The sequence below is a fragment of the Rosa rugosa genome, chromosome 1 (assembly GCF_958449725.1).
Source record: "Rosa rugosa chromosome 1, drRosRugo1.1, whole genome shotgun sequence".
NCBI classification, from domain to species: domain Eukaryota; kingdom Viridiplantae; phylum Streptophyta; class Magnoliopsida; order Rosales; family Rosaceae; genus Rosa; species Rosa rugosa.
In genome coordinates this window covers 27,535,971-27,553,098 of record NC_084820.1, presented here as the reverse complement: position 1 = coordinate 27,553,098, position 17,128 = coordinate 27,535,971, and the positions used below count along the sequence as shown (strand labels likewise).

The 17,128-nt window shown below is 39.1% G+C and overlaps 1 long non-coding RNA gene and 1 pseudogene across 1 annotated transcript; both read right to left on the bottom strand.

Annotated features, from left to right (window-relative positions):
- Window positions 1-1,182: 1,182 nt before the first annotated feature.
- LOC133725424 (receptor protein kinase CLAVATA1-like) lies at window positions 1,183-9,730 on the bottom strand (annotated as a pseudogene).
- A 1,677-nt stretch (window positions 9,731-11,407) lies between these two features.
- LOC133729310 (uncharacterized) lies at window positions 11,408-12,480 on the bottom strand. The gene is made up of 3 exons (XR_009856332.1): window positions 12,341-12,480; window positions 11,743-11,821; window positions 11,408-11,541 (listed from the first exon to the last, which is right to left on the bottom strand). It is a non-coding gene; the product is annotated as an uncharacterized LOC133729310 (long non-coding RNA).
- Window positions 12,481-17,128: the final 4,648 nt, after the last annotated feature.

The window sequence follows — 17,128 nt, the reverse complement described above, 5'->3', positions numbered from 1 at the left end:
TATCATTTTAGTTACTCAACTTATTACTCCTGCCTAACATTCATACACGTATGTCGTTAATAACACCGTCAATTCAAGTGCTATGTGACCTTTTGTCATGGGTGTTCTCGTCCTTTAATGTTTTTCCCCCAAAAACCTCATAGCCTTTACCACATCAACTACTTCCCCCCCCCCCCTTCCTAAGAAAGTACCAGGCCCGGCCCTGGCCCAGGGCCCAAATTTTGCAGTAGGTGGATAAAAAAAAATGTTGTTTGAGAGGCTAATAGTACATCAAAAATGCAACAGTTGTCCAAAACAGACCCAACACTACTCAGCCGTAGCTTTTTAATTATATGAGAGACAAAGTCATGAGACAAAGAGAGAGAGAGTGTGTGAGAGGAGAGAGAGAGAGGGATGTGTCATCATGGGCCCAATTTTTTCATCAATATGAAATAATTTTGAATTTTTTTTTATATAAAGGGCCCAATTTTATTCTTCGCCCCAGGCCTTGAATTTCGCAGGGCCGAGCCTGGAAAGTACAACCGTACATAATCCCCTCCAGAATACATGTTCATTGCCTTCCATCTACTTGGCATTTCTCTTCCAAAGCCTAAACTGATGGAGTAGGAAACATGACACTGTACTGCTATTATGGTAATGTCTACCTTAAATAAAATTCATTACATTGACTGCAATCATTTGCAATATTGCCAAGTAAAGAAAAATAAACAAGCTTTGTTTACAATCTTATGCGCTTGCATTGCTTTAAGAGAGAACCATGTCCAAATAGATTAACAATCTCCATATGACATTTGCATTGTTTCAAAAGCACAACCATTAGTTACACAAAATTTTCAACTGAGCAGCATCATTTGTACATGCATAGTTTTCAAGCACAAAAAGATAATAAAATGCTACAAAAACAAATGGTCATGAATGTGACAAAAAATCATAAGTTTGCTTTAAGCATCAGTACTTCCAATGAAACAGATCTAGCTCTTAAATGTACGTAATATATTCTAGCAGCCCCATCTAGAAGAAACTAAAAGATGAAAAACATAGTACTTTGATAGTTTGCTAGCCTCGATTATTATTATAAAGACTTCAGAGCCACACATTAATTGGTGGAGTTGCACCAGATATGCTGCAGGCTATATGTTTTATAAATAGTTAAATACTTAATGAGCATAGCGTACAACATTTCTAATGGTTGGTCATGCCTGGAGCAGAAGGAGGAGGATTAGTAAGCAAGTAGACGACTTCCTTCATTGTAGGTCGTGCAGAGCTGTGATTCTCAACACACATCCTTGCTATTTTGAACACGTGCTTGACACCCAGCCAATGGGAACCCACTGAGCCTGGAGTCCACAACTGAGTGTACAGTGTTAGGATGTGATGAGAATTAATTAGGAAAGGCAAGTGCTAGTTGGATTTGGTTAGTCTTCCTAATTGGACATGGTTGATGTCAAAGTTTATTCCTATCAGGAATAGGATATTTCTCCTGTACAAGAAGGTTTGTTTTTCCTACTACCAATTGGATTATAATTGGGGTGCCTATATATAGAAGGCATGGGTAGTAAACCAAGGTATGGTCGGTGCATGCGATCATCCACAAGAGAGTGTATATCTCTTGGGTAAGGGAGCAGAGATGTCAAGAGTGAATACAGCTCTTGGGTGAGAGTGAGTTCTTGGGAAATTCTATGAGTGTGGGTGTACAAGGGTTATGGGTTTGGGTTATGGTGATTTAGCTCAATGTATCTTGTACTGTAATTATTCTCATAGTGAAGAACGGGTATCTCTCGGGAGGACGTAAGCATAGATTTATGCTGAACCTCGTTAAAGCTCGGTGTTCTCTTGTCGCTTGTCTTGTGGTTTGTTTACTTTTCTATCGGTCTACTCTGTGAGCCTTGATGGGAGGGATTCTAATTTCCTTAACATACAGATGATGCAGCGAATGACTGAGGAATTTGTGATGTGGTTTTCCTTACCCAACTTACTATATTCACAGCTTCTTCGACTAATTCTACCAGTATTGGTTTCTTCCCTGTTACTAGTTCCAGTAGAACCACACCAAAGCTGTACACATTGATTTTCTCATCCCCTTTCGTTGTCTGACCGTACTCTGTTCATTGATACCATCATAATGAACACAGGCAAAGTGATTCAGCAGTATAATTGAATCGTTACATGGTAGGTTTTGTTACTTTATCATTTTCAAAAAGAGCAAGTGAGACTTAATGGTAATGCTTGTGACATGAGCCTAAATATATGAGATTACACACCTGGGGCAATGTAACCAAAGGGACCAACAAACGAAGACATGCAACCTGTCGGTCCTTGAAAGTATTTGGCAAGCCCGAAATCAGCTATATGAGCTTCAAAATTAGAGTCTAGCAAGATGTTATAGGACTTGACATCCCTATGTATAATCAGAGGCGAGCAATCATGGTAGAGATAACACAATCCCTTGGCAGCTTCCACAGCAATCTCGTACCTCATTTCCCACTCCAAATGCCTTCTGTTAGACCCATGCAACAGTTGTCCCAAGCTACCATTAGGCATGTACTCGTACAACAACAAATTAGTGTCCTTGTTCGACATGTACCCTAACAACCTCACTATATTCCGGTGCTTGATTTGTCCCAATGTTTTAATTTCAGCCGAAAATCCCTGATTCCTCTACAACCGTTTGATTTCAATATCATCACCGTGTAGCATTTTCCCGCGATAGACAATCCCAGCTCCGCCCCAGCCGGTGATGTTCTGAGCGTTTAGACACTGTAGAAGGGCCTTTGCGTTGAGATCAAGCTGTTCTTGGAAAACTGTGAGCTTCCAAGAGCCACATTTCTCACATTTTCTGATCTTTCTCTTCCTATAAACTCTGATAAGTACATACATAAGTAGCGGTATGAGTAGCAAAGTAAGCATAACTGCAGCGAATCCAACAATGATTACTTTGTGGTTTTGGTGTCGTGGGTGGTTATCAGAGCTGCAAAACACCTTTCTCGACGAACACAGATTGGTATTTCCTTCAAAAGAAGAGATGACCCATAAAAATGACCCCCAGTCGGGATCCTACCAATGAAATTGTTATAACAGAGATCCAAAGTTGTGAGGCTCGCCATGTATTTGAATTCCATAGGAATTGGACCTGTTAGCTTGTTCCTTGAGAAATTAAGAAACTCAATTGCATTCAGTTTGCCTATCCCTCTTGGGATTTCCCCATCTAAAGTGTTTAGACTAAAATCTAGGGACGTTAGCGAGGAACAACTAGAGATATAAGCGGGAATTTCACCACCAAAATTGTTGGTCTTGATGTCGAGTTTTCCTTAGCAATTCTAAACTAAAGATTTCCTCTGGTACTTACCCGGAGAATCTGTTCATATCTAGCAAAAATGTTTGTAAATTCCGGAGAATTCCAATGCTGGATGGGATGCTTTGAAAAACTTGATTCCTAAAAAGAGCGAGGATTCTGAGTGAGGCACCAAACATCTGCAACAGAAGCTCTCCAGAGAAGTAGTTATCGATGAGCTCAATGATGACTACATCAGGTAAGTTGAAGATTCCAGCAGGAATAGTCCAGTTGAGTGTGTTTTTCATCAATCTGATATTGACCAGCGACTTACACCGTCCCAATTCCTGCGGAATCGGCCCAAAGAAGTAATTCTCCATCAGAACCAACGTCTTTAACCTCCCTCCTTTGCATAAATCCCGAGGAATCAGGCCGGTTAGGTGGTTTCCAGTTAATCGAAGTCTCGAAGCCTTCCATTTCGGCAAAGACTCTTAGGTAGTTCAAATGTAAAGTGGTTCTCCCAAACTCGAAGCACCTCCAGATGAGGAAGATCGCCGATGAAGTTGGGTATGGGGCCGTAAAGATTGTTCTTATGCAGGTTGAGAAGGTTAAGGTTCTTAAGCTCTGAGAAACTTTGTGGTATTTCTCCGGTGAACTCGTTAAGTGATATGCTTATATTTACCTATATTTCTATGCCTCTTAATCTTGGTTTTTATGTTTAGTTTTCTTGATTTATGATTCATTTACATCTTTTAGTGTTTTTGTAGGTTTGTTCCATAGAAAGAAGAAAATAAGCTAAAATGAGCTAAGTAGGATTGAAAGGCAATGTGCAATCTGAGACTGGGAATCTGTCTGTGCAGGACATCCAACTTCGCCGAATTACTGGGAGTTACCCAGATCCAATCAGACAATGAACCTTATATGCATGGAAAGCTATGGATGTCTACTTTCTGTAGAATTTTATGGATCTCGATTTCGATTCTTCTACAGCAAGTTATGATTATTTGAGTGAAGATAGGTCAGACAGGAAATCTGCTCGGGAATTTACAACCATTCGTGGAGAACTCAAGTTTTCGCGGCACAAGATCGTCAATCATAATGTTTCAAGGAAGTTAATTCAGATGAAGATTCAATGATGAACTTATTCCTACTTCTACAAGAGATATTTCAAGGTTTTCCCATTCCAAATGAAGAAATGAATCTAAACCCAAGTTTTACAAGGAAACATGAAGCCAAAGAAGAGCAGAAATCTTCCCTATATAAGGGAGCACGAATTTACATGAGAAAAGAGTCTCGGAGCACAATGTAGATGCCTAAGGAGCAGAGACAACTCATCCATCTTCCCTTTCTTTTCCTTTCCATTCTTTTTATGTTTTTTTTTCTATGTTTTACTTAGTTATCTTTTGGTAAAACTTTTGCTAGGGTTAGGATGATGCCCTATCATGATTGTTTATGTACTTTGATGTTATATTGATGAATTTATAGTTGCTTTATGATGAATTCTTAATCACTATTTGAATTGATGCTTTATGTTTAAGTTCTTTGATTGATCACCTTAGGGCTTTGCATATAGTAATTGGAAGACAAATTTGAAGCAGAGATGCAATATAATTTGATTAGCTTATTGTGATTAAGTGTGGTAAATTACATTATTACTTGAGAAAGACTAATGGTTTGCTTGATTCCCTTGTTTTCTAAAGCGTAATGAGTCTTGCATGTTAAATTTATACCTGAGAAGGATAAACTGCATAGTTAGGATATAAGATCTTTACCCGAGAGGGAGAGCATCATACACTTAAGGAAAATTATGGTCTAGAGTACCTGAGAAGGACATAGATACGGGAATTATCATCTAGAGAAACAAAAGAATCTGATAATTGCATTGAAACATAAATAGGATTGTTAGTGTTTGATTCTGAAACCCTAGGTTTTATCATTATTTGTTTGTTTCTTTAATTTTCACATTATTTGTTTAGTCGAAAACCTTAAAACCATATCTTCTTTAGTTTGATTGTTTATGTGTTTTTGTGTTTGGATTAATTAGGTTAGGATTTAAATTAATTATCAATCCTCAGTTTGAACGACCTCGTACTTGCACACTATACTAACAACGATTTGTGCACTTGCGAGTTTTAATTAAAATTTCACAACAAGTTTTTGCGGGAATTATCATCTAGAGAAACAAAAGAATCTGATAATTGCATTGAAACATAAATAGGATTGTTAGTGGTTGATTCTGAAACCCTAGGTTTTATCATTATTTGTTTGTTTCTTTAATTTTCACATTATTTGTTTAGTCGAAAACCTTAAAACCATATCTTCTTTAGTTTGATTGTTTATGTGTTTTTGTGTTTGGATTAATTAGGTTAAGATTTAAATTAATTATCAATCCTCAGTTTGAACGACCTCGTACTTGCACACTATACTAACGACGATTCGTGCGTTTGCGAGTTTTAATTAAAATTTCACAACAAGTTTTTGGCGCTGTTGCAGGTGATCGATGATTGATTTTGATTCTAACTTGATTACCAATCTGATTTTATATTTTTTTTTATTTAGTTTCTACAATTTTTGGTTTTAAGTTTGCTAAATATTTATCTTTTTGTGTTTCAGGTTCTGTACCTTCTCTGTGATATAGATTCTGGACATCTTACTGGAAGTTTTAATAGGCTTATTGCATATCACCGGAAAGCTACACGAGTCTAGTTTCCAACGCACCGAGCAGATCATCATTCCGAGCTGTGAGCTAAAAGATATTTGAGAAATACCGAACAGCGCTCAATCTGCGCGGAAATTTTTTTCCAACGACTTTGGCGTTCTTTTTGACTTCAACATCGGCTTTGTGCTATTCTTCACTAAATCCTAGGGAGCTCTAAACTCTTCTCTTTACTTTCTTGTTTTTATTTTTCACTTATGTCTTCTCCATGCTTTTATGTGCATTGCATGCTTTAATTCTTTCAACATTGAGGACAATGTTAGATATAAGTGTGAGGGAATGGATTTTGATTTTTGTTTCTATTACGTTGTTAGTTTTGTGGGTTTATAAAAAAAATGAAAAAAAAAAAAATTGTTTTCTTTGTTGTTTTTGCGTCTTTTTGTTTTTGTTTTTGTTTTCTTGAGTCTTAGGCCTTTCAACAACTATGATGAGTATATATTTCAGAAATCATGGCTTAAGAGGATCATAATATTGAGATGATGTTTGACTTTATTCTTTGGTTAATAAGGATGTATGATTGTCATATGTATGTGTAGTGGATGTGGTTTTGCTTACATGGTGCAGAACAGAGCATGTTAGGATAAGTTTTTGATTCATACATAACCTATGTGAGATATTTGAGCCATATGCCTTTTCTTTGTTGTGTGTTAAAAGAAAAAAAATATATATGTCATCTTATTTTCTTGGCGATGATTTTGTTGATCTCATTATTCTTTCATCTTGATTGATTGCTTGCCATAGATTAAGTTTAATGGACTATAGAATGCTAGAATTCACTCTTATACTTGTTGAGACTTTTATCAATACATGCTTGGACCTTGGAAAGGATAAAGGCACCCTAGGAAATTATCACCATTGCCAAATTGTCGTGTGTCCCTATTTGTGTGCACAAGATGTGCAACCCCCCTAGATAAACCCCTTTGAGACTACATTAAGCCTTTTCTTTCATCACCCACATAATCCTTAACCCCTAAACCTTAGTATAGTTACAACCTTCTCCTTTGTTCTAAAGACTTAGTGGAGCTAACTTTTGAGACATACAAGAGGTTTTTGATGTCAAGAATGAAGATGGAGAAGAGAAGGAGGTTCAAGTGTGGGGGTAAGACTTGTCCATAGAAAAAATATATATATGTATGTATATGCCGTGAAAAGTAAGAAGGAAAAAGAAAAGAAAAAAATTTAAAAAAAGTTATATGTGACGGCAAAAGAAAAAGGAGTAAGTGTTTATGGATTTTAGTCCCCCCATTGTGGATTTGGAGTTTGCTTTGAAGTGAAGGTCTATTCAAGAAAATTTGGTCTTTGTCCAATTCACAAGTGTTCAAAGGATGTTTAGAATGAAGCATGATCCCAACAATGATGACATTTGGCCCTTTATGAAGACTTTGAAGGAGTCTATGACGTTTCTATTTGGTGGAATTTCAAGATTGTCTCTCTACATCAACAGGAGCTCTACTAGGTTTTTAGGATACTTTGTGATTTTCCTATCCCTTCGTTTCTATAAACCCTAAACCTTGACCTCATTACAACCATAATTATAAGACCTTTTTGATCCTTGAAAAGAGCAACCTTTGATCTGTGGAGATGAGTTATAAGAATTGAACATATGGCTTGGGTCCATTTGTGCAAGCAGTTGGTATCCTTCATGAGATCATATTTGAAAAATATTTTCAGAAAAAGTTTTTTCTTTCTATTATATGTGAGCTATTTGTTTGTGTTATATATTATCTCTCTCATATATAACTTGAGTGAATATATGCTTTTGCATGAGCCAATAAATCTGAGAGAAGAAAGAGGGTAAACCGGTGAGGATTTGAGTCATAACTTGTTTGAAGCATGCTGAGATTAATATCACCAATGTTGCTCTCGTGTCCTACATGTTTATATGTTAAGTTATATGTTTTTGTTGACTCTCGAATAAATGTTGGATTGATTCTTGGTCGTTGTGCTAATCTTGATGCCACGAAAGTATGAAATTTTTTAGACTAACGTTGAAAGGCTTAGTGTGTTTTTGTTTGTTTTGTTTTGTGTCTTTGTGTTTTAGTTTTCATTGTTTTGCTCGAGGACTAGCAAAGTCTAAGTTTAAGTAAGAGATCCAAACTCATGAGGCTTTTCATTCCTGAAAGTTGTGGAGGTATATTACCACTGAAATGGTAAAAAAGACTCGTGTAAATTCTTCAAAAAGCCCAGAGTCGTCGGAATCTTGTCAGAGAGGTTACACCAGGCCATGTCAAGAACTTGCAAGGCCTCCAACATTCCCAACTCAGGTGGAATTTCACCGTCAAATTTGTTATAGTACCCGATGTTAATGCTCAAAATACCACCACAAGGTGTCGGCTTTAGGTAACTTGGACGAGGGTTCAATCTTCCAATATGTTGTGAGTTTACAAAGTCCTGCTATCTGTTAAGAGAAATGCAACGGCGTCAAGAGGGGAGACCGCCGCTTCGCTCCTCTGATGCTAAAGTTAGAGCAACTCTAACAACTTCCTTATAATTTCTGTATTATAGAGAAGCAAAAGTCAAAATTTTAGCCTCTTTTTCTTCTTCAACTCCAATCTAAAATCTCCATAATTCTTAAAATTTTAGAGATTGCTGTAAATTTAGGAAATTTAGTTTTCTCTTTCCTCACTATCCCTAAAATGGGGATTGTTATAGGGAATCTGTTGGAGCAAAAGAGGCTCATTTTTCCCTAAAATAGAGAAAAATTAAAATTTGGGGAAGTTGTTGGAGTTGCTCTTAGACAATGTATTTGTATTGACAAAGTAGTGGCTGATAGCTATTAAATGTCTAATGAATGAAGAGAGAGAAGTGGACATTTTATAGGTGGAATAGTGAGTTACCTCAGTCTTGTTTTCGATGTGGGACTGATATGCTTCAGTCTATTGACTTCTAATCCTTTCTACAGAGATGACTTTGGGTGGCGCGTGTCGGCGCGTCGAGGCATGTTTTGGCCTGGAACTGATTTGTCAGTAAAGGTTGGCTTACTATGTTCTCGGAGGTCACACCATCAAGACCAATCTGACAAAGTGAGATGGTCTGGTATAAGTGCTGATTACGGCCGGCAGATACCATGTTTGTACACCCGAAGTACAATTCCTTGAGATTCTTCAACCGAGCCAAGCTGGCCGGAAACTTTCCACCAAGGGAGTTACCGTTGAGGCCCAAATATTCTAAGCTTTGAATCTTTGAATAATTTTTGGGAATTTCTCCGGCAAAGTAGTTCCCGCCAAGATGTAGATATCTGAGCGTTTTGAGTTTGACGAGCTTAACAGGAAGTGGGCCATCGAGGTTGTTATTATAGGCGTCAACAACCTCAAGCTCTGTCATTCTTAATGTCATTTCCCCAGGAAATCTTCCACCAAAGAAGTTGTTGGAGATGTTCAAGAGCTTTAAAGAAGTAGGTTGGCGATCTCGAGGGGAAGACTCCCTGTCAAGTTGTTATCAGCAATGGTAACGAGCTTGTCCAGAAGTCCAATCTCCATTGGAATCGAGCCAAACAGAGGCAAACAGGATACGTTAAGAGCAACAACTCGTGATTGCTGGTCACATGAAACTCCAGAGAAGAAGTAGTAGTAGTGAGAAGAGGGCTCCCAGTCCTCTAGCCCTAAAACTTTGGGGCCAATCATGGCCTTCTTGAGCATCAACAGTGCATCAAGGTCACTATCGCAGAAACAACATTGTGGAAGCAAAAGGAAAATGGAAGAAATGTGGAGGAGAGAGTGGCAAAAACTGGTGCATACCACCATCTTGTAGATGTTATAAAGTCTACGTAACCTAAGGGATATATATAGTAGGCTAACTATTTTTTGGATTAGTGGTTTATTCTCTTTAATCTAAAGTTTGCACAACTACAAATTTCTCCAAAGCACACTGATTTGAATTAGTCCCTATTGGGACAAAGCACATTGATAACAGTGGCTAATGGCATCAGCCACTAATGAGAAATCAGTCCCCTCTATTGTAGATGTCATTGGGGCAATAGGTACTGATAAAACATCAGTGGAATAACTTCACCCAAGGTAAAGACAACATCAAAATTCACACTGATATTAGTGGCTTCGGAATGCCACTGATATCAGTGGCAAATTTATGAGGTTGTATTAAAAAAATAAGGTGGCAAATTTATGAGGTTGTATTAAAAAAATAAGGTGCCAAATCATTCTTGTACTGTACTTTATATTGTATTTTAAAATATATAATACAATAAATGTACTAACTACAAATTTAAAGATGCACCCATCAATATATAAACATCAAGACACTTCATCCCACACCTGCAGCTCTTCTTTGATGCGAACAACCTGCACATTATACCAAGTAGTTAGTTCTTATTTTGATAATTACAGAGACCAACATCTCGACATATAAAAAACATTACAGTGAAGCTAGAGGTGTCTCTTTGGTTCTGAACATGTAATATACAAGGATATAATATATCACTTATTACAGAAATTTAGCATTCGAATAAACATAACTATAGATTGGAGCACTGATGCTTTTAATGTTCCACTTAAATCTTATATTCTCCAACTCTGCCTACTGTTCCATCACATCATTCTGAGCCATCAACATTGATGTTGGACAGATAAAATTTGGCGAAAAAAGAAAAAGAAAAAAAAGAAGATAGTTTTGAAGACTTGGCTGAGACTTGAGAGTGTGAAAAAGAACAAGGCTAGTTGATAAGTAGCAACGTGAAAGAATGATATATTAATTATTCTAACACCTTAGTGCAGAGTTGATCATTGAGACCTTCTAATTCATATACTTTCGATGACCTCGTGAAACTCGATCAGTCTGAATGTAATAGATTTTCTCTTTGTTAATTGAAAGCAAGATGCTAGTAAGATCTTTAACCTTTCTTTAGTTTTCTTTAACTATCGCACTACCAAAGTCTAGTAATAATTTGACAGAAATGAGAGAAAGATTAAGAAAGATCCAGACCTTTATAAGTGGAGAGAAAAAGTGGAAGATGAAAAGCAAATTTTATTTTCAGATATAATGAAACAGTAAATTCACAACATTTTCTAGTGGAAACAGAACAGAAAACTTTTTGAATAAATTGTCAAACCTTGAAAATGGCAAGGAGTGCAAACCCACTACTACAAATTTCCCCAAACCCCACTGATTTGCATTAGTCCCTATTAGGACAAAGCACACTGAAAACAGTGGTTAATGCCATTAGCCACTATGCAGCAACTAATGAGATATCAGTCCCCTCTATTGCAGGTGCTAATGGGACATTACACACCAATAACTTAACAGTGACATAACTTAAACCAAGGCAAGGTTGCATCAAAATCAGTGCCAAAGCAACCATTATCAGTGTGTAATGGTGGTTTTGGAATGCTCACTGATATCAGTGGCAAAATTATGAAGCTGGATTAAAAAAATAAGGTGCCAACTGGCATTTCTACATTAATGTACTGTATACTGTATTTTAAAAAGTACCAAACTACACAAACTAAAAAATTACTAAACCCATCAAAATTTAAACATCAAGACTGTTCCTCCCCAAGGCTGCAACCCTTTGATGCTGCAACACTTCCTAACGAATAACCTGCAAGATAAAATTTGTAATTAGTTCTTATTCTAACAATTATATAGAAAAGTGATAATACATTAATGCTCATAATATTCATTAAGGTAGCAAAGAAGACAAGCATAAACCAGATGCAGATGTTTATCAACCAGACAAGGATAAACCAGATGCAGTATAGATGCACACCAAATGATAAAAGTACATCTGTTGTTCAAGTACCTCAAGTAGGAGGCTCATGGCAGTACATAAATCTTAATCTTATACCACAGAAGTCGTCTCCTGTCAGTAGCAGCTGCAACTGCATTATAAATGAAATGGTCAGAAAAAGAACAAGTATGTCTAGTTATTTAGAATCAAGCTTTCAGGAAGAGAATGAGCTAAAAGGCAAGAGTCCTTAAATTATGGCACATAAATGTATATTTTTCCCCAACTCTTTAATCTTGATGATTTAGTATACTTTGTCCGAATCACAAAAATGACAACTTCTTTTTGGTCAGATTGAACAGAAAAGGTCATTTCTAATACCAAGACCTACCAAAAGTGCCTGACATAATCTAGTCCATTACTCTACAGGTGTTTGGTGTCAACCAAAACAAAAACAATCAGAATAACAATGAAAACTTTCACTCATGATCCTACTGAACTGAAATCAGACCAAAACAAGACAAGTCAAACAACAGGAATACTTGAGCAAATCATAGTAAAATTTCAATATCTAAACAATACAAAGAATCAATAAAACGCCATCCAAATCATAAAGTCCTTAAGTGAAACATGTATAGAAATTAAAATACATGTAGGAAGTGAACTAAGAGACCTGAGCAGTGCAGGACCATAAGACTTTGCTGGAGCCAATTGAAGTTGCTTCAATTATCTCTTCATATTTAACATCAACCCTTGCAAACTATAATTAATTAATTTAACTAGATCAACAAGGTCCTCACACAAAAGCACAATAATTTAGAAATCTTGTATTACTAGCATTTTATTTCCAGGGCAATATAAGCAAAACTCATACCAAGTAGAAGAAGGTACTAGTATAGAAACTGAAGTTTGATTTCAGTTAAATATCAAATAAGCTTAAATAACCCATTCCATCAGACACAAGTTATTTTGGAGCACAAGCCAGAGCTCGTGTGTTAAAGCACAAAGCAACAAGTTTATATAACTAAAGGAGACAACAAGCAGCAAGTGACATTTCTATTTCACAAAAATCAGAACTCCTTATATATGATGCATATACCACAAATAGATCTCCCTAAGGACACCAATGGTTACAGTGCCTTTAGTTGTAGTTCCAGCAATGGGGTGTGTGTGAGAGAGAGAGAGAGAGAGAGCTCATATTAAATTTTCAACCTGTGAACAAATTATAACTTGGGGTGTAATACCTTTAAAGTTCTCCGGCCTCTCCTTTGGAACCGAAAAATCATTGTATAACTGCAAATTTTTTTAGAATTGAATCATCCAACTACTGTTTAAGAGAGATAGCATTAGTATTGTGCTATTAAAAAGCCTTCGTGCATGAATAGAATACCTTTAGATAAAGCTCAGCTCTTCAAGCTTCCAAAATTGAGATGATTTGTGAGTGGAGTCATGCAACTTAACTAGGTGATAATAGTACTCAGAAGCAAATCTTACATGACTCCTCCATCACAGAACAACCCTGAAAATTAAAGCAGGGAGGCATCAATTATAGATCTAGACAATAATAAACTAAATTTTTTATTTTGGACAATGATGAATAATAAAGAATATAAACTCCTAACAAATCCTAGGAATAACTCTCATGAGTAGCTCACTCTTTCAACTCAAAGATCTTTATACTAGACAATTATAGGATTCGGCACAAGGGATATTGCATGTCTATTACCCTCCAGAAAGCCATTGATTATTCCATACTATAAAGCTAAGCATGTTTGGATATTACAAACCTAAATCCCCAGACCAATGACCAAAATATCGAAGATCGAGGAAATATCGACCATCCAAAAAATGGAAATTTCGAGAAAGTATCGATATCGATAAAAATTCGATAAAAACTATAAAAAATTTAAATTAAACTTTAGAATATGTCTATTTGATCAATTATCTACTCTATTTTAAAAAACTATATATTAAACATTATTACATAATAAATTAGTATAATTTAAAGTGCATTTGTATATAACTATACATTGAGCAGACATTTATTGAAATTTAATTTAGTGAATATTTATAATCTTGATACTTTATTAATTCTCATACATAAAATTAGTAGTTTATTCATATACAAAGTATTTAAAATAATAAATCTGATTAATTACAATAAAATAAACTATTGAAAAAGAGAATACAAAAAAAGAAGAGATTTATGAAGAAACAATATATATAAAAAGATATAACGAAATAACAAGATCCTTTCCCAGCAGCAATGGATGCCTTGTTAGAATGTACAAGGAGCAACCGAGGTTCGAACCTCCTCGAGGAAGTTTGCCCCTTTTTTCGGAATTTTGATTCCAAATTGGCAAATTGGGCCCGATTTGGGCTGCTGAAATTTCGTCCAAATTTCTGAAATTTCCGGAAATATCGCACGAAATTATCATGGTATATGGCGAAAATATCGCCAACCCGAGAAAACGAAAATTTCGCCGATATTTCGGCGAAAATCTCGATTTTTAAGTCCTTGCCCGAGACCACGGAATAACTCTCCTAATCTGAAGCATATAGCTTAACCTAAAAGTTCCTACCCCGGAAATTTCAATCAAACTTAGGCAAATCCATGTCAACCAAATTCAATGAATAGACATACAAAACACAAAACAACATAGTATCATCCTCGATAAAGTTTTGAAATTGAGATTGTCACTTGGGTTGAGAGAAGATAGTATGAAGCCATTCGCGTGTCTCGCCGACTTCAGACGCTGTACCTACATGTACGTTACAAAGCATAATTAGCTATAATCAGACACACTCATCGTACCGCCAGAGATACCAACTACCGTCAAAGGAGTAACCCACAGATAGGCAGCCAGGCGGGCCACGGCCTGAGCACAAGAGTTCCCCGGGATCAACGCTGACGCGCCGCCACGCACTCTGCCAAGACGGCATCAGAAGCTACTGGAACTGGGAAACTGAAGCATATCAGTCCCACATCGAAAACAAGGAGAAGATCAGACCTCTCCTCACCTATAAAAGGTCCTCTCTTCTCTCTTCATTATTACGCATTAACTACTCATTTATTACTGTGCTGCCTATATATCAACTGACTTAGGCATCGGAGAAGTGAAGACCGCCCAACGCGGTCTCCCTCTGACGCCCTGTCTTTCATTTGGCAGCCAGCAGGAATCACCAAGTATACAGAGTAGCGGTCCGCCCGCCGGACCGGCGTTAAACGAAGGTTTGGCTACCGCCAGACTTTGAGCATTAACATTGGCGCCGTCTGTGGGAATCCTTAAACAAGAGGTCATCCCATCACAACTACCATGACTAGCGGTAGCGGGGGAAACGCCGATAAGCAGGCAGACCAGTCCGCCATCCCCCAACCATCCAATCCAGCGGTAGGTGTTAACCGCGCACTGTTCAACACCCCAACCAACCCCGGCGGTGAGACGGATCCAGGCAGCAGCCGCCCACCAGGCCAGGACCTCGCCGCCATGTACGAGTTGGCACTGGCAGACCTTCACAAGGCAAACAGAGAACGTGAAGAGGAGCGCAGAGAGAAGACTGAGGCCCAAAAGCAGGTGGCTGCGCTGATGTCACGTTTTGATGACCTGAAAAGGACGTTGGAAAGAACCGCCAACCCGGTACAGAGCGAGCATTCGCATAGTACAAGGCGTAGTCATCCCAACGCTGGTACATTGGGACCAAAACCAGTCGTACAGATGCAAGTCCCGCTGGACCCCCCTGAACTACTGGGGATGGGACCACCGCCCATTCCCCAACTCATGTTGGAGCAGGAGGCAGAGTCGGTACCACGCACCAACCGCTCGGAAATTAGGGCAAGAACTGAGGGTGATCCGCCTGCGCCAAGGCATAGGCAGACCCAGCGGAGTACATATGCCGGACCCGCCGGCGACGCAACAGCCCAAATTCTGGAGAGGATGCAGCAGTTGGAACAAAGGTTGGTCCGGGCGGAGTCGGGCGCCGCGCCGTCAACTCAAAGTCCACTTTTCACGTCCAGACCAGGACCCTTCACCGCTGCAATCCTACAAGCTATCAGGCCTGCGTACGCAAAAACTCCAAAGATGTCGCATTACAGCGGTACAACCGACCCCTTCATCCACATGGACACCTTCAAGAAGGTCACCAACAACAAGGGATTTGACGACCCCACTCTGTGCCACTTGTTCAGCGAAACACTGGACGGAGAAGCAATGAATTGGTTCTTCGAGTGTCCGCCAGGATCCATTGACTCATTCAACGCACTGTCACATACCTTCCTCTCCCGGTTCATCTTATTGTCCGCCGGGCATCATAACACGAGTCAGCTGTTCAGCGTCAAGCAGGGAGAGAATGAATCACTAAAGGCATTCGTCACAAGGTGGCGAGCGGCAGCATCTCAGTGCCGCGATCTGGACAAATCGATGGCATCGGCGGCCTTCAAGCAAGGACTCCTCAAGGGGCCGTTCCTCTATCACCTCAACTACAATCATCCAAATGCGGCATATGACCATATCATGAGTGAGGCGGTCATTCACGCCCAGGCGGAATTCATTACATATGGAGAAGTCCCACCACCACCGGCAACGCCAGCAAAGGCAACACAGCCCACCTCAAGTCATCATGAGACCGTTAACAAAGCACCCGCCGCATCGCCAACTGACAAGAAGAGGGAATGGCCACAGGGCCACTACCAGAACAAGCGGCAGAAGGATCAATACCACAAGGGCAACCGCCCAACACAGGAAGATAACCGCAACAGACAAACGGAGTCTTCTCAGCGGTATGCAGTGTTCACGGTCCTCACAACCTCGTACGAGGAAATATACAATCAGTGCAAGGATCAAATCCCGCCACCTCCTCCAGCAAAGTACCCAAAGACGGGCAAACCCAAAAACACCGGCAGATGGTGCAAATACCATGAGGACAGCGGTCACAATACCAACAGCTGCAACGCACTGAAGACGGCAATTGAGACCTTGTACCGTGAAGGCAAGATGGAACAGTTCAAAGTGCGCCAACCGCCACCCGTGATCGCCAACGTAGAGACGTTGGGCCGCATTAACACAATCGACGGCGGTGCTCCAATCACGGGCTTGTCTCACAGAGCCAGGAAGCGTTACGCACGCATTAATCACCCAAAAGAGGTCTGCCATATCCGGTACGAGAGATCCGCTAAAGTCCCAAAGGTGGGTTGGGAACCTATTACATTCTCTGAGGAGGAGGAGCGCGGGGTGCGCCTACCCCATGATGACCCCTTCTTGGTCGACGCCATTCTTGGTAGGTTCTCAGTGGGGAGAATATTGGTAGATAGCGGGTCCGTTGTCAACGTCATTTTTAACGGTTGCTACAGCCATCTCAAGCGGAATAACAAGTTGCTCCAGGACCATGAACCACTGCTCAACTTCTCTGGTGACGTCACGCAGCCGCTCGGTTCTGACTATATGCGGTTGACTATTGGCGCTAG